Below are 19,688 nucleotides of genomic sequence, written 5' to 3'. Positions count from 1 at the left end.
CTACGATACAAAAACACACGAAGAGTACGAGATATGGTTTATATGATTTTTCAGTATTGTGGGTTGTATTTTAAATGGTGATGAATAGAAAATCTGCGTTTCGTTTAAATAATAGGACAATCAACGGTCTCTCTATCATCATGGTTTTTTTTTTAATAAAGCATACATTCGTTCATAATTATTAGAACGTGTAAAAGAACGAAAACAACGTAAATATGTCACCCCCAACAATAACGTTAACTAAAACGCATGCCATAAATAAATAAATACATATCCAGATAAGCCTTTCGAATGTTGCCAATGGCTCGAAACTATCACATAACTGTAACGTTGTATAATTATGGTCAGTTTTCTCTCACCTGTTACGTATTTATAAATATGCTTATTCATTTATTTTCTTTTTGTGTTAAACCCTAAAGCAGCTCTCAAGTGGCACAGCGGTATGTCTACGGACTCACACCTCTAGAAATCGGGTTTCCACACCCGTGGTGGACAGAGTAATGTGGAGCTTTGTGTTTAAGTTCAAACAAACGAACAAGCAAATAAATTACTACAAAATCGACTTGACCTTCAGCCTGACCTTGACCTGACTTCGCAATAAAAAGAAAATAAAACAGCGAGTTAACAAAAAAACAGTCGCTGAGAAAAGGGCCCGGCATGGCCAAGCGTGTTACGACGTGCGACTCGTAATCTGAGGGTCGTGGGTTCGCATCCCCGTCGTGCCAAACATGCTCGCCCTTTCAGCCGTGGGGGCGTTATAATGTGACGGTCAATCCCACAATTCGTTGGTAAAAGAGTAGTCCAAGAGTTGGCGGTGGGTGGTGATGACTAGCTGCCTTCCCTCTAGTCTTACACTGCTAAATTAGGGACGGCTAGCACAGATAGCCCTTTGTGCGAAATTAAAAAAAAAAAAACGCTGAGAAAAGCGTTAAGACGTGTCACGACAACCTGACATCCGACTGCAGAATGATGTTCACAATTCAGTTGATACTTAACAGAATTCTCTTTGAAGAGTTACGACGGTCGTGAATACTAATAGTTTATTTTGGGAATCAAAACCTTAATTTTTTCAAACAAAATATTAATTCACTGTAGGAAAGAGATTAAAGGACACAGCACTAAGTGAAGTCAAAGTCATAAAATGCAAGAAAAAAAAATAGCACTAGAAATGGTCTCCTTGACCTGGAAGCAACCTTGGAGTGCAACCACTGGTAAAACTAATTAGCATAGAAAACTTTCTTATCAGAAACTATCAAGTGGAACAGTTGTGCGTTTAAATCACAAACTTACCGACTTGCATCGTGGCCTAACCTTGAACCAGAGAAAGAATTACTGTGACATTTATTCTTAGAATTCCAAATGCGGGATTAGAAACATTCATCTTCTCCAAACTATAGGCGAAGTGTCTTCGTGATATGGGTTAATCTCGTCAACAGTGCTCAAAATGACAACGAACTTCATTGTTATTTTACGTTTAAGAAAAGAGAAACGTTTTAACTGACTCGCATGTCCAGTTTTGTTCACTGAGCATTTCGTATAACTGGATTTTCATCCTGAAAGACACTTCTCTCGACACACGGTCTAAACGGCCTAGCTGCCTTCCATCTTGTCTCACACTGCTAAATTAGAGACGGCTGACGCAGATAGCCCTCGAGTAGCTTTGCGTGAAATTCAAAAAACATAAACATGAAAACATAAAACTAAACGGCCTAGTCAAAGTTCCTAAGGCTTAGGTATAGCCATCGATCATTTAAAACTACTGACCAGAAGGTGAGTCTCCAGTCAGAAGCACCCTCCGCCTACGTGACAATTTTTAACTAAATAACGAGAGTGATTGCTATGATTATACAGCCCCAACTGTTGAAAGCACGAAGCATGTTTATCCGAACCTTGTGCCTTTAGGTCCATAGCCCTGCACGTTAACGATGTAGTCACATCCTTGGCTTTCCTCAGAAGAGAAGTATATTTTTTTACATACGTATATAGATACAAAGCTATTCATTATCAAAGAATGCAACAGTGCAACATGTGACACGTCTCAAAATCTTTCACTGTAAGCAGAGCCTAAAATTATCCTGTAATGAGTAAAGGTTTACACATGATGTAAAAAGACATCATTCGGAGTATAGTAACGAACAAATTGTTTCAAACCGTAATTATTGACTATTCTTTGAACTTTGTCGGATAGCAAAGTACCTGGTGGTCATTAAGCGGTATTCTCGGTTTGAAACATATATGTATATATTATTAAATGCGACACTCGATTTCAATTGCTGGAATACATTCGATTTAAGCAGTAAATTATATGCTGCGCTTATTTGTCTGGGTTATCTGTGGATATATGAGCAAACTTAGGTGGGTGTGACGTCACGTAGTACTCCATTTAAATTATTTAAAGACCTTAACGAATGTCAGTCTTATCCTCAGACGGAAGTCACAACTCGATCAATTGTGCTGTGTACATAATTCATTACTTAACATCGTCTGACAGTCAGAAAGTGATACAGACATTTATGAAAACCTCAACTACACGACGGGCCACATGGTCTAGCTGGTTAATGTTGTGGATTTTGCACAAAGCTACTCGATGTCTAACTGCACTAATCGTCTCTAAATTACGCTAACGGGAAAGTAGTTAGTCAACACCACCCACCGTCAGCTCTTGAGCTAAGCTAGCTGAATAGTGGAAAGGGCAAGCATATTCAGTGGTGAGATTCGAACCAGCGACACACTGATTGCAGGTCGAACGTTCTAATCCAACTGGTTTTGTGAAAAACACTGTTGCACGGTCTTTACTGTCTGGCGAATGGCGTATGCTCGAAACAGAAAATGAACTAGAAAGAACTTCCGTTTAGACGTGTCAATTTATTTTCGTTATCGTGTACATAACAGCTCACTGTTGCTTTAACTGTAGTATACATTTTCAAGTTTAACAGCCTACAAATTTGTTAAATTAACAGGGAAACAACGCATATGCTTTCTGAACTAAGCCATTTAAGACTGAATTTCGCGCAAAGCCACACGAATATTACATGCTTTGGCCGTCCCTAATTTATCAATGATAGATTAGGGGGAAAATAAGTAGCCAACGCCAGACATCGCTAATTCTTGGGCTGCTTTTTAATTGATGAACAATGGATTTGACCGAACATTATAGCGCCCCCACGGTTGAAAGGGCAAGTGTTTTCGATGACAGGCATTCGGACCCGTGACCCGGAGATTTCGAGTCAAGCGCCCAAACAACCTGGCCATGTCAGTCCTTGAGCTAAACCAAAGACATACAGGATCAAATACGTTATAAGAAAATGATTCCAGGGACGATACATCGAAGATATCGCGTCCCATTTTCCTATAGGATCAGACTTGTGGGTAATTCTGTATTTGAACAGTTAAGCATGATATTCCACGCTAAAATATTTCCATCGGATATAAATAAAACAAAATTCTAAAACTTTAAAAGAACGAAATTTCTAAATTAATTAATTAAAAGAAATTTATCGTGAATATTTAGCCGAATATTTCTGTCGCAAAGACAGAGTTTGACGACTTCTCCCAGTCATTTATAACCAGTCTTCATTTGTCATGCGAGAAGACCTCTAGTCAAGTGCCCACCGGTTGCCATTGTTTAGCACTTGTGCCACTTTTATAATTTCCAGTGAATATATTCCTTACACAGTACTGGAAATTATTATGTGAAGATGGCGGAACTAATAATTTAACTTAACAGAGATAACGTTTCTTTATTAATTATCTAAGAGGAAAACCTGTGTTCAAGGTACATTTAAAAGCAGAGTGACTTCCTTTTAAAGGAACTTAGAAATTGGGGCATAACTTAAACCGTTAATTTCTGTTATATTATCAGCTAGAAAATGTATGCATATTTCACAAGGTAGGGTACGGTCCTAGAAAAACCTACCCAATGTCATCATTTGTTACCATCACCTATAGTTAAACGTGACGTTCGTGAGCCATGCTTTCTATTTGGGATATTCACTCTTAACGCACGCAACATGTACAATTCGTGTGAATGTTTATATCTTTATTACACTGATGTCGTTGTTTTTATGACAAAAATACTAAAGTTTAAATTTTGGCTTTAGGAAAAATGTGCTTCAGAGTGAAATAAAACGAACAACGAATAAACTACCCTTCAACGTTCGACATAACAGTTCATCTTTCGGTTCATCATGTGCCGTTCCCCATCTGGTAGGGGAAAAGACAGAATCATCTAGAGTTCACCGATTACCTACTATTCTGTGCGACTCGAGCCATGAAGAACATTTGTTTTAATATGTTTAACGAATACAGAAATTTAATGATAAACGTAACAGAAAAGGAAGCTCTTACGTGCGACCTTTAACGGCTCAAAAGCATTTAAAATCGTCTCACACTTCGATTTACACTTACCTATATCCAGATGTTCCCGGGTAACAGTTGGTTGTTCCACACGTAGATACGGAACACAAATATTCAGGTTCTAACACCAAATTCTCGGCCAGTTCTACCGCAGAATGCTCTAGGTCAGGGAGAGGCTAGCGGACAGATCTCGCGAGCTCTGAGACTCTACTGCAGAATGACCGTCAGAAGCTCAGGCTGAGTGCTTGATTGGCTTCCTGAGAAGATTAGCGCACAGGTGGTGCGTCTGGGAGAATTCAACGAACCCCCCCTAAGCTTCTACGCAACTCCTGGCGGGAAGTATGTGTGCAAGTCGCGTGAGCACGGGCAGAGAAAAACACGACGTGATTATTAGAAGGCGGAGAAGCAAATATCAACATGTGGCGATGCTACTGCATGCTATAGGTCTATCTACGAAATGACCCATCTCGTTTGGAAGTATAGTTAATGTATAGTTGTAATAGTTAATGAAATATTTCAATGAGAACTAAAATCACATTCAAAAACAAACAAGCCAGGAAGTTCGCCTCATTCTAATCAAGGGGTACATCATCACATAAACACTAATATTTATACATGGAAGTAAGCGGAGAGGGCAAGGGGTACATTATCACATAAACACTAACATTTATACATGGAAGTGAGCGGAGAGGGCAAGGGGTACATCATCACATAAACACTAACATTTATACATGGAAGTGAGCGGAGAGGGCAAGGGGTACATCATCACATAAACACTAACATTTATACATGGAAGTGAGCGGAGAGGGCAAGGGTACATCATCACATAAACACTAACATTTATACATGGAAGTGAGCGGAGAGGGCAAGGGGTACATCATCACATAAACACTAACATTTATACATGGAAGTGAGCGGAGAGGGCAAGGGGTACATCATCACATAAACACTAACATTTATACATGGAAGTGAGCGGAGAGAGCAAGGGGTACATCATCACATAAACACTAATATTTATACATGGAACTGAACGAAGAGACTTCCAGCTGGCAAAAGTTCAAACATTTCTTCTCTTTCTCCCTTCAGAAGCATACCACAAAACAGCTTATCTGTCATCACCGAGACACGTTACTGCAAGCAATAGAATTATAATTCGTGATAAGCCTTTGTTATATGGTGTAAAGTCACGTAGAGAGAAGTTTCGTCATAATCATTTCTATAGCAACCAGTGAACATATTGCAACCTGGATTTCATAACTCGATATTTTACACATTCGTTTTCTTAGGAAGCTTGTAATTACAGTACAATCCTATTTCATGTACGTTTGTAATAATTTCAAATTCAAAAATATAAATTTGAAATTGTAAAATCGTAGATGAGTTAATCAGAATGCAATGGTTTGCATCTCCTTCCAGTTACTTATGTTTCGTGTGAAGATTCCATCTCAATAGTTTTGTGTTTACCTCTGTAGGAATTTGATTAACTGTCCACCCATCCCACTGCTGCTCTCCAAAGAAAATCCAGTTTATATCTTAACACTACAGAACAAACACAGGTATGTCTTCAGAGAAGTAACTTAAGTTGGTTTAATTAATGCTACCGTCATGTACACCCTCTCCTGCTATGAAATTAGGCTTACGCTACCGCTGTGTCAGTCCTCTCCAACTTAGAAACTAGCTTCACGCTACAAACCCGTATGCTCTCCCCAACTGATAAATTAATTTTGTGATACAGCCCCGAACAACCTCCCAAAGAAGAAACTAGCTTTACAATACAGCTCCCCAACTAAGAAACTAGCTATATGATACAACCCCATAAGTCCTCCAGAACTAAGAAACTAGCTTTACGATACAGCCCCATAAGTCCTCCAGAACTGAGAAACTAGCTTTACGATACAGCCCCATAAGTCCTCCCCAACTAAGAAACTAAATTCTTGTTAGTTATCCTGTATAGTTTCTTCAAACTATGAAATTAGTTAACTGTCAGAGTACAGACACGATGAAATAAAGTACCCTAATCTTTTTACGTGAAAAACATAGTGAAATTATATTGAATTGGCTATATTCACTTCCAAGTTATCTTTAGTTTTGCTTTCAGTACATAGTTTAATTTGATCGGAAATTAATATTAATGCATACTATTATGCTCTAAGTTATATTCAAATTAAAACACACTAGCTCTAGCCTAATATTCAGAACATATTATAAGCACTAAGTGCAGTCACATTTTAACTAATAAAGATAACTTTGTACTCAGTAAATTGTGTCTCAAATCCTCAGCTGTCAGACAACGATTCTGAATTACCCTCACCGCACTGGAACTGATGTCATCTCACATGTTCCTTTAATAACTTTTTTTTGATGGAACTTCACGTTGTTTATATGTATATAGGGTCGCGGGTTCGAATCCCCGTCACATCAAACATGCTCGCCCTTTCAGCCGTGGGGACGTTATAATGTAACGTTCAATCCCACTATTAGTTGGTAAAAGAGTAGCCCAAGAGTTGGCGATGGGTGTTGATGACTAGCTGCCTTCCCTAGATTAGGGATGAGTAGCACAGGTAGCCCTTGTGTAACTTTGCGCGAATTTCAAACCAAACCAAACCCTTCCCTATGACAAACAATGTTCAAAATATAGTTGTGACACAATCCACTCCACCAAGACATTGTATCGACTGTGATTGTCACGTGACTTAATTATCTGCATATTGATAATCATTTTCTTATTACGGATCTAACCATCTGTATAACACGTGAACAGTATTTATAAATATTGAAAGAGGCTTTTTTTTTATAAATTAATGTTGTTTATCTAATAATTCCAGTATTGTAAATGTTGTGCAGATGGCGCTGGCCTCTTTAAAAAGAGATCAGGTATTGTTACTTGCACAAGGTCCATCATAAACGTACAAAAATTCGTATAGTTTGCAAATAATAATTATAATAAATAAATATTTTATAACAAAAAACCAACTGATGTTATATAATGATGGACGAATATTACGGTTCGTATAAAAATGGAAAAAAAAATTATTTAATTTATCACGTGCATGGACTTTTTACACCCCTGCAATTATTTCCAGTTAAAAATTTAAGAAATGTTCACATAGCTTCTGCTGAGAAACAGCTATACGTTTTAGTTTTTCAACAAATTAAAATGACCAACTGTTTTATCAATTGTGTCAAATTTCTGTCTTAAACAGGTAACTGTATTTATAAGACATGATCCACCAAGACTCTTTATGTTTAACATGTGACTGTATTTATAAGACTTAATCCACCAAGCCTGTTTATGTTTAAAACATTATTATACTTATAAGACTTGAGCCACAGATTGTACTTATAATACTTGAGCCATTAAGACTGTTTAACAGATTGTACTGATAAGACTTGATACATCATGTATGTTTATGTTTTAACCCTTATAAGACCGAAATCTATACATATAACTAACCATACATACATAAATCTATGTATATAACTATACATATACAAATCTACACATATAAATAACCATAAATATATGAATTTATACACATAACAAACTATTCATATAACCAAAATGAGGTGTGATAAAATCAAGTAGACAATACATGTTGTTAAATAATATCTTTTGTTTTTTTAATTTCGCACAAAGCTACTCGAGGGCTATCTGTGCTACCCGTCCCTAATTTAGCAGTGTAAGACTAGATGGAAGGCAGCTAGTCATCACCACCCACCGCCAACTCTTGGGCTACTCTTTTACCAAAGAATAGTAGGATTAACCGTCACATTATAACGCCACCACGGCTGAAAGGGCGAGCATGTTTGGCGCGACGGGGATGCGAACCCGCGACCCTCAGATTACGAGTCGCACGCCTTAACACGCTTGGCCATGCCAGGCCCAATAATATCTTTCTTCTACAACACATGATATATGACTGCAGCTTCTTTAGGTCTTCGGATCTGTTTAAATACAATAATTAACTAGTGACCCCAAAAATCTGGTTTTAGGTTTAACTAAAAACAATTGAACGTTAGTTACTCTTACAAATATTTGCAACGATACTATATTATTTGTTAATGGTATATTTTTTTTTCTAAATAATCAAGAACCAATAATACATACCAAGTAATGTCTCGTGCTGTATACTGTGACTCAACGTCTATAATAAATAAGTTGATGGCATAGCTGTGGTTAACGTTTGATTGAATTACATAATTATCTTATAAACAGACATTAAAGAGGATAGGAAGGCACAACTTTCCATCTTTCTGATTACTGTGTTTTCAAGCCACGTGTTTATAAGTAAGACATACATTTCTTATTTACAACAAATACAGACGACATAACGTCTATTCATAATAAACAAATTAAAAATATTTAGAAATGTTATGAAGACAAATTTGATTAAGTTTCATGTTATACTGAAAACGTGTAGTCCATAATTAGGCCTCTTTTCGGAAAGTTCAATCATGCTTTTGTTGTAAAATCTCACCAAAACCCGTTATTCTCTGAGGCTTGTGTGACATACAAACCAGAGCCAGCCGATCACACGTAACTCAGACTAGGTCACCGCTGATAAATTTCAATAATGACCCCAACTGTCTCGCGGCAAGAAAAATTGACTTTGCGTAAATCAGAACGTTGACGATAACACCTCATCTTTATGTGAGATTAAACATTTTACCCTCTGGCTGTATGTAGAGAGAAGTACTATTGCATCACTTCTTTCTATAAGACATTTTAAAACGCACTCATGAAAATTAAACCAAGCGCTGAAGAACTGTTCTGAATTATGGGGATAACCTTGTTCACATCATTAAAGTAACTGTAATCTCTAGAACATAAACTGTACGCGTTACCTTGCATTTATTAGCATTGCAATAAACGTGCATAAACATTTGTAAGTTTGTTTTTGTTTGTTTTTGAATTTCGCGCAAAGCTACTCGAGGGATATCTGCGCTAGCCGTCCCTAATTTAGCAGTGTAAGACTAGAAGGAAGGCAGATAGTCATCACTACCCACCGCCAACTCTTGGGCTACTCTTTTACCGACGAATAGTGGGATTGACCGTAACATTATAACACCCCAACGGCTGAAAAGGCGAGCATGTTTGGTGAGACAGGGATGCGAATCCGTGACCCTCAGATTACGAGGCCCATTTGGAAGTAATATGATGAAAAACCAGAAACAGCTATCTACAAACACTTCAAAGTGACGTAGAGGTGTAACTGATAATGCTTATTGCTAGTAAGTTACACGTGTCCAGTAATATGCGATGTTGTCTTTCAGTACTGCCACCACACTAGCAGAAACTGACTATCACGTGATTTAAAACTCAATTGACCCACATCTTCCTATTACACGTTGTAATATAACATATCTCTATATAGAGCACGTTTATACATACATATGTATATCTTGCACCAAAATTCGGGGCCCGCTATGGCCAAGTGGTCAAGGCACTCGACTTGTAATCCGCGGGTTCGAATCACCATCACACCAAACATGCTCGCCCTTTCAACCGTGGAGGCATTATAATGTTACAATCAATCCCACTATTCGTTGGTAAAAGAGTAGCCCAAGAGTTGGCTGTGGGTGGTGATGACTAGCTGCCTTCCCTCTGGTCTTACACTGCAAAATTAGGGACGGCTGGCGCAGATAGCCCTCGTGCAGCTTTGCGCGTAATTCAAAACAAACAAACAAACCAGAATTCGGTGACACCTGTCATCATTAAATCACTCATCTTAGTTCCATCATGATGTAGTGGCACCACTCCCACAGCATTGTAGCAGGTTCACAATGACGTCGTTGTTTTCCAGCCAACCACAGTGTGAAAACAACGTTCAGCACGTACCAAGAAGTTTTTAATTTTTGTTTTTCCTCTACTGGTATTGTTGTGCCTATGTCCAGACATAGTGTTACAGTGTTATTAGAAGTAACTATTAACCAGAATGGTGCGTACTCCCAGAAAGTTATTTCTCCCTTCGTGTTGTTGTTCTTCCATTAATTAAGAAAATTGTTTGTTTGTTTGTTTGTTTTAAATTTCGCACGAAGCTACTCGAGGGCTATCTGTGCTAACCGTCCCTAATTTAGCAGTGTCAGACCAGAGGGAAGGCAGCTAGTCATCACCACCCACCACCAACTCTTGGGCTACTCTTTTACCAACGAATAGTGGGATTGACCGTCACATTATAACGCCCCACGGCTGAAAGGGCGAGCATGTTTGGCGCGACGGGGATGCGAACCCGCGACTCTCAGATTACGTGTCGCACGCCTTAACACGCTTGGCCATGCCAGGCCTTAAGAAAATTGAATAAGGTAACACAACGAGTTACTAGTTAAGCTAAGCAAAATATCTGATACTTAATTAATGTTATATATTTGTTTCAGTTTTTCCAGAGGTTAATGAGGCCTTTACACTAACCAAAATCTCAAGTGAATTTGGAGTTACATGTTTGTTGTAAATCTCAACGCGTCACAGTAGACTACATGTGCTGTGCTCACCACAGGGATTAATCCCATAATTTTAACTCACTCTAGCTCACCACGGCATAGTTATGAAATTCCCTAGACTACATGCAGATGCGGATGGAGCCCTGTAAAAATTAATTAAAGGAAGCTATCCATAAAATGGGTCTCATTCAAATACTCCCGATAACAAGAATGTTAGAGTTTATGATGAGCTGAAATATTAATAAACTCCACTTAATAATTCGATAACAAAGTAACTTATACTCTCTTCAACTACTAACAACCCTAGAAAAATATGACTGGTGAAAACCTTCATGATTTCAGTGTAGGCAAACACATTGTGATAAATCACTATTGTTGAAAACACGCTTTAAAACGTTGGGTATATGGGACCTATAAAGATGCTGACTTGGTCACGAGAGAAAAAACATCACACATATATACATAAATATGAATATATATATTATAAATAAATACATTAAGCTACTATTATGTTTACTTAAGTGCCCATCTGAGAAGGTACTTGAAGAGGCTCGTGGTTAGGACGTTAGACTCGCATTCTCATGGTCGAGGGTTCGAATCCCTGTCACTGAACTCATTCGCTGTCCGTTGTATACGTTCTATCCGAATACAAAATAACCGAGCCACCGACCCCATAACTAGATGGGGTTAAGGTCAGATGAGGCACTTGAAGTCTGTAATGTTTGCTTAGAATAAGTAAATACCTATTAAACTCCAATAATAAATAGTATAAAGCTCCAAGTTTGTGGTATCTGTGATACTAGACTTTTTAGGTATCTTTTGACAAATAGACAAGAAAAGTTTCCTTCCTGTAAAGCTATACAATGGGCAATTGCATTTTATTCACTGCGAGTAATCGAACCCCGGATATTAGCGTTGTAAGTCCGTACACATACTGCTGACCAACTGAGGACAAAAAAAAAACATAAACTAAAACTATACTTTATAAATTTTAATTGACGTATATCTTCTCCCAAAGTTCTCGTATGCGTAAAAACGTCACGCAGTCAAGAGATTGCGTTAAATAAATAGTAAAAATCAACGCCGTTAGGATGTGTGTAACCTGGAGATGTGAGGGAAGGGCATGAGACACGCTCCGCACATTCAAATGTGAGAGTCAATCCCGTTATTCGCTTCTGCTCTGTTGGCTGATAAAGTTTCCCTCTGGTCAGTAGTCCAGAGTCAGGGATAGCTACGTTTGTACCACAGTCTAAACTGTTACTTTACGCTACATGCGTGTAAGGTTCTGCTCAGTTTGAAAAATCTCAGTTTTAGTACACATACAGAAAATGTTCAGATCACAGAAGCTTATTAAATTTTCCATTATATATTATTGAAGTTTGCCCGCTAACACAGAAGGTTCACCTTCACGTATTAAGTACACAGCACATTTTTAAATATCTTCTCCGACTACGTGCCGGCTTAAATACCTAAATTAAAGGACTATTGTTAACATTTTTGTTAAAATATTGTATAATCACTTACAAGGTCTAATTAGTACAATAAATGTAGGTCGTGTTTCATATCAATAGGCGTTTACAAAAATATCAGTAAAATATAAATCTCTGAACAGAGAGCATTCTAGTTGACTTGCTTTTCATATGCATATAATTCTTTTTCGAATTTGCTTTACAGAAAAACCATATTGGGTTAACTGCTGGACCCCACATTTTTTGAGCTGTAAGTCAGTACACTTACCTCTCTCCCACATAATGAATGGGTGAAATAAACGTCAGCAAAGCGAAAGCCTGCTATAGCTTGTTTGTTTGTTTTGAATTTCGCACAAAGCTACTCGAGGGCTATCTGCGCTAGCCGTCCCTAATTTAGCAGTGTAAGACGAGAGGGAAGGCAGCTAGTCATTACCACCCAGCGCCAACTCCTGGACTATTCTTTTACCAACAAACAGTGGGATTGACCGTCACATTATGACGCCCCCACGGCTGCTGCGACCCTCGGATTATGAGTCGAACGCCTTAACACACTTGGCCCGCCTGCTATAGCACTGCAGCTTTTGTTACGAAACATAAAATTTAAAAAGGTGTATTTTGTGATATGTTTCATTAACTATTGATAACGTTTTCGTATCAGTTGAGCAATGGTGAATGTCTATAGGCAATCTAAGATGGTCACGAGATGTATGATAAAAATCAAATATGTCTAAATGTGTTTTTTATGTGTATGTGTCTGTATTTTTTGTTGTTTTTTTTTTTTTACAGTATCGATAAGCAAAGCAATATTCTAGTTGGCAACTTAGATTTCGCAATACATTTGATGTGCCAGTTAGTGATGGAGCGCTCGCAGTTTCGACATGTTAGTCAAAAATGCTAAACAAGCGGAAAACACAAACAACAAAAAACGTGGTTTTGACGATGTTGTAGATAGGTAGGTGTCAAGGTCTTGAAGCGAACGAAGGACAGCGTAGTAAGTGAATCGTCCACAAACTCTATGTGGAACCAGCCTTCCGCGCCAAAAATAATCCTCCCTCGAGTGTACCGAGCAGTCGCTCTTTCCTGAGTTACAGCTAGCCTCACATGTCATCATTCATTTCTAACATTCTCCTGAGGTGTGGGTGTTTTTTGACTGTGTTGGATGTAGCATATATATTTTTCTGGCGCAGAGGTTTTCATACAGTAAAAGCCCAACACACACATATATATATATATTCATTCGTTTGCTTACGGTTTTATTTTCTTCATCCTAAACGAAGAAAATTATTTTCAACTGTTTTTGGTAAAAGCAATATAAACTCTAAGAAAACTAAGTAAAGTTAAATAAATCAATGTACAATATTAAAATCTGTCCAAATATTACTCACATACTTCCTAAAATCAACTGGGCGAGGTCTCTTGGTTAGAGTAAATACACTGCGAATCCAAGGATTTTGCGTCCGCGGCTTGTAGTTGTAAAACCGAGCTCCACGATTTTGGAAAATCGGTTCGTTAAAACAGTAAACGATCAAATCCCATTGCTCTGTCACACAGAACGGGGTTACTGTTAACTCGTTGCTTACCCACTGGTCAGTCACTTAAAAATTAGGGATGTTCATTCGCAAACTGAATAGCCTTTCTTCACCAACCCTCAAATATTACTATAATAGTGGTTTTCTACCATTACCATCATTCTTAGCGTGGCGACGTGTGTCTACAAAGTAGTACTGTTACCAGGCTGAAATTTAGTACATGTTGGATTTTTTCCTTTTCCCATTTTTATCCATATAGAGTGTATAAAAGCAGTATCTCCGGGTCTAAAGTTGAAACTAAAATTCCTTATTGTCAGTTGCGTTTATTTTGCATTTTTGTGGCATACATAGTAGTGGTGTCAGTGATATTTGACTCAATGGTTAGTGCTAACGTTAGGCCTACATTAGCTACAGCGTACGTTTGTATCAAATTTTACACTATATGGCTTGTAAATTATAATTTATAAAACTGGACGTGGCCTAAACTACTAGCTTGTTTGAGGCCAGAAATGGACAGTCAATAATTTCTTAGAATAAGGTAATACTATTCAAATTATAAAAAGAAACCTACAAAATTTCTACATTAGGCCTACATATTTATTTAATTGATGGCAGTGGTTTAAAGACACAAGACGCTTCAACACGCAAAGCATGATGGTAAGCGTAGCAAAAGGTTGTTAAAGGCAACGTAAAAGGGCTGATGAAAACCTTCCCTCGGTAACTTTCACTAGTGAGACAAGATTAACTATGTGCAGATAGATAAATCATTAGGCAGTTGCGCTAAAAAATTCTGAAATAAACGAACTACATCAGGTTCAATTCAACTCACATGTAGCCTAATTATTTCAGCATAACACGATTTCTTTCTTCCTCTCTCCCATTTGAAAGATATTAAAGTGCTTTTAGTTTTCGTTACTTGTTTTGATATAAAATATAACAAACTTCACAAATGTAAAAAAACCTGAAAGCAGTCAGAGTAGTTAATTAGCCAAGGAGATGTGTCACATACACAGAGCTTAAACCCATGATAGTCCAGAAAGTTACAGACTTTTTTGAGTTACGTTTAAATAACTGATGCTATACAACAATAGTGAACGATCTAAAAATACGTAGTTTACAAAGTACTGAACGCTTAGCGTCCCTGGTGGTGGATATGGTTACAAATAGTTCCGGTGTAAATGTACGAAAAACTTTGTTAACAGTACGGTAGAGCATAGTATTGAAGATCCTAATGTTTGTTTGTTTTTGAATTTCGCGTTAAGCTACACGAGGGTTATCTGTACTAGCCGCCCCTAATTTTGCAGTGTAAGACTAGAGGGATAGCAGCTAGTCATTTCCACCCACCGCAAACTTTTAAGCTACTCTTTTACCAACGAATAGTGGGATTGACTGTACCGTAATAACGTCCCCACGGCTGAAAGGGCGAGCATGTTTGGTGTGACGGGAATTCGAACTCGCGACCCTCAGGTTACGAGTCAAGTACCTTATCTGGCCATGCCGAGCCCTAAAATATTTTGAAAAAGCAGTTGTAGTATGCATAAATTTATAATGTTTCTACTGCCCTCTCATTGCGGGTAAATAATAGCTTTTTCATCAAATAGAGCTGTAAACTTAAAAGGTCAATTGCTTCGTTTTCAGCTCCACCAAGTGTGAACTTAATGTACTATTTTAATTTGTTACTGTGTATATTAAAAATAAAATTAATGATCGGTTTTACAGATGTTTGTTCGGCTGACCAATAATTCTAGCAATTACCACTTACTTGCATATTACTGCAGAAACGCCCTCTTGTGGCAACTAAAATCAAACTAATAGATCACTTTCTGGTGTTACGTTCGTTTGTAGGTAAGCACAAAGCTACACAAAGAGCTATCTATCTGTGCTCTGGCCACCACAGGTATCGAAACCCGGTTTCTACAGTTGTAAGTCCGGAGGCATACCGCTGTACCACTGGGGAAAGGCTGGCGTTACGTCTTTGGCTAATAACACGTATTGCTCTTACGAAGACTATAAATTTTACCTTCACTCAAACTTACTTCCGCGAAGCTATCAAATAGAGGTAAATATTTAACACGTTTTAAGCAAGCGCCTTTCAAGATGTCATTCCTTGCCAATCATTTTCTTTTTTATCTCCAAAAGTAGCACAACTTTATTAATTTCTGTCTACGCCCGTGTTATGTATGTTTTTGTGTCATGTTAAGCAATACGTATGCAATGTGTGAAAAATATCCCAAAGATTAACTTTTAATTAATTATATTATTAGGGCACTGGGCCAAACATTTAGCAACTATTGTGACCAAATACAAAAATATGGGATACATAAAGCACATGTTAGTAATCAAAGGGTTAAAATGAATATGCTTGTACTAATTTTTTGACTTTCAGCTTTATGGCCTAATAAGCACGTGCAAAATAGGCTCTCTGCCCAGTTTCAGACTCGTAGGTTTCATTCGACGAAGCATTGAACAGGTATGTTAACAAACAGAAGCTATGTTATTCTGAATTCTATATCACTACACCTACTTAGTTTCCTAACTCTACTGGCAAACTGTGGTGTGTTTTTTTTTTGGGGGTTATCCTCATTCTATTAATGTGGTCAAATCTCGTGAGATGATTAAGACTTCGGCCGAAAATGTCGATAGCAACAAGATACTCATGTGATGAATCAATGCCTTGTAACCATTACAAATGTATCTGTAATCGATTATATAGGCAGTGTACTCATGACGAAACAAATATGAACACATTAAGGTTCTCCCTGCAGGAAAAAAAAAAAAAAGGAGTATGGTTTATTTGTTTGTAGTTAAGCACAAGCTACACAAGTGGTTCTCTGGGCTCTGCCTGCAACAGGTATCAAAACTTGGTTTCTAGCGTTGTAAGTCCGCAGACTGTGCTACTGGTGGGTTGCGGTATACTCGTATTAGGTACTGAGTACTACAACTTTAAGGTGCACTGTTGGACGTTAAAGTACAGGAGGAAAAGCATGATCCCACAGAAAAGGCAGAGACACTTGTAAGAAAAGCGATAAAAAACGCTAAATAAACAACAATTATTCAAGAAGAATACATCTGAGGTTCTGAGAACCAATAAAACACGCTTAATAAATTATTACTCAAGAAGAACACATCTGAGGTTCTGAGAACCAATAAAACATGCTAAATAAATGGCAGTTAATCAAGAAGAATACATCTAAGGTTCTGAGAACCAATAAAACACACTAAATAAATTATTACTCAAAAAGAACACATCTAATATTTTGAGAACAAATAAAACACACTAAATAAACAGCAGTCAATCAAGAAGAATACATCTAAGGTTCTAAGAACCAGCGTCACCTGTCCCACTCAATTCTACGGGCTGCCCAACATCCCTCTCAGAGATCTACACCATAAACTCACCTTATTATAATCTCACTGGTTTCTTTATGTTATTATCATAGGCCTGGCATGGCCAAGCGTGTAAGGCGTGCGACTCGTAATCTGAGGGTCGCGGGTTCATGCCTGCGTCGCGCTAAACATGCTCATCCTCCCAGCCGTGGGGGCGTATAATGTGACGGTCAATCCCACTTTTCGTTTGTAAAAGAGTAGCCCAAGAGTTGGCGGTGGATGGTGGTGACTAGCTGCCTTCCCTCTAGTCTTACACTGCTAAATTAGGGACGGCTAGCACAGATAGCCCTCGAGTAGCTTTGTGCGAAATTTCAAAACAAACAAACAAGTTATTATCATGCAACACAGAACAACACATTCAGAAGTTAACATATTGTTTTTCAATAATTAAACAATTAGCCACACTAACCCTCTGGATATTTTAGCCACTTTGATGCTTCCCATGACAGATACCATCCATTTCACCCAAAAGCAGCTGCTACTGGATGATCCACTGTCGATCAGAACTGACAAGAACGTTGAAGCTGTAATGTAACAACTGCAGTGTGTACAGTACACTTACTTCCAGTACAATAAATACGCTTTGAACAAATAGACTGCTTTGATAAGTGATTTCCAGTCAGAGCGTATATTTATATAAAAGATACAGAACTCAGGATACTCAATTACACTCACACACACAGACACACACGAAAAACATTTTTGATGACACGTTGTCCATTTTGCCGCATGGAGAAGGGTTGGTTTGTTTTAAATTTCGCACAAAGCTACTCGAGTGCTAGCCGTTCCTAATTTAACAGTGTAAGACTAGAGGGAAGGAAGCTAGTCATCACCACCCACCGCCAACTCTTGTGCTACTCTATTACAACCTAATAGTGGGATTGACCGTCACATTATAACGCCCACACAGCTGAAAGGGCGAGCATGTTTGGTGCGACGGGGATTCGAACCCGCGACCCTCAGATTACGAGTCGCATAGACCTAATTTCATTTTGGAAACACCTAAACTCTGTGATTCACAGAATGCAATTCACAATGGAAACAAAAAAAATCGGTAAAACACTGCCGTTCATGAACATTGCCAACATGAAACATTGCAACAGCTAAAGGGAAATTAGAACAAAGTAATACAAAAAGATATCTAAACTTCCAGTTATATGAATCATTATCCATAAAATGTCAATTCATTTTTGAAGAGCAGAACTGTAAAAAATGGTGACAAAAATTCCATCAAGAAAGAGTGTCTTCACGTTATACAGTCTTTCAAACATAATGGCTACCCTTACTAGATGAACGTCTTCACGTTATACAGTGCTTCAAATCGAATAGCTACCCTTACTAGATGAACGTGTTCACCTTATACAGTGCTTCAAATCGAATGGCTACCCTTACTAGATGAACGTCTTCACGTTATACAGTGCTTCAAATCGAATGGCTACCCTTACTAGATGAACGTCTTCACGTTATACAGTGCTTCAAATCGAATGGCTACCCTTACTAGATGAACGTCCTCACGTTATACAGTGCTTCAAATCGAATGGCTACCCTTACTAGATGAACGTCTTCACGTAATACAGTGCTTCAAATCGAATGGCTACCCTTACTAGATGAACGTCTTTACGTTATACAGTGCTTCAAATCGAATGGCTACCCTTACTAGATGACCGTCTTCATGTTATACGTGCTTCAAATCGAATGGTTATCCTTACAAGATGAATGGCTGCATACACTTTTGCTTAAACAGAATTGCTACTATTACAACGTTATAAATTTAAAATTAATAATAAAAAAAGAAATTAGCACCAAGGATAAGAAGCACTTGCTAAAGCTAAAGACATTAACACCAAGGATAAGATGCTCTTGCTAAAGGTATTTATTTTCCCTACATGCAGAACTTGGGCAAAAAGATGTAATACATAAAAGAAATTTCAAAGCAAATATCTGCAGGCAATTCTACAAGACAATAACATTCAAGGCAGTACAATAAAAAACCGAAAGAAGACAATAAGACACGAAATAAATCTCTGCCATTACACAGCACGCTCTATTAACAGGACATATAATAATTAAACTGGAGCAATATAAGCTCATTGACACCGACGAGTTTGGGAAAACCATGTTAAGTTTCTATATAAACTCACGAAACCCTTCACTCAACAGATTGGTTTGGTGTGCCAAGGATTACGTGCAAAGTTACACGAGAGCTATTCTGTACTAGCTGTCCCTAATTTAGCAGTGAAAGACTGCAGGAAAAGCAGCTAGTCATCACTACCCACCGCCAACTCTTGGGTTATTCTTTTACCAACGAATAGTGGGATTGATCGTCACATATAACGCCCTCACGGCTGAAAGGGCGAGTAAATTTGACGGGATGGGAATTCGAACCCGCGACACGCAGATTGCGAGTCGCGCGCCCTAACCGAGTGGCCATGTAAGTCCGATCATTCAATAGAAATAAATGTTTGAAAATTAGTAGTCTATGGCTAACATACGTTAACTGACAGCGACA

General features: G+C 38.1%; 1 protein-coding gene across 4 annotated transcripts in view; it reads right to left on the bottom strand.

Moving 5' to 3' along the window:
• LOC143246573 (solute carrier organic anion transporter family member 74D-like) overlaps positions 1-19,688 on the bottom strand; it is a 203,073-nt gene that overhangs the window by 90,939 nt on the left and 92,446 nt on the right. The window contains exon 1 of one of the 4 annotated variants that reach the window (XM_076493512.1): positions 4,408-4,753. The exons of the other annotated variants lie outside the window; for them this stretch is intronic. The gene's annotated coding sequence lies outside the window, so the exon portion shown is untranslated. Of the gene's footprint in view, positions 1-4,407; positions 4,754-19,688 lie in introns of those variants that run through there. 4 annotated transcript variants of the gene reach the window in all.

This window comes from Tachypleus tridentatus, chromosome 3 (genome assembly GCF_004210375.1).
Source record: "Tachypleus tridentatus isolate NWPU-2018 chromosome 3, ASM421037v1, whole genome shotgun sequence".
NCBI classification, from domain to species: Eukaryota; Metazoa; Arthropoda; class Merostomata; order Xiphosura; family Limulidae; genus Tachypleus; species Tachypleus tridentatus.
This window is presented reverse-complemented; position numbering and strand designations above follow the sequence as displayed.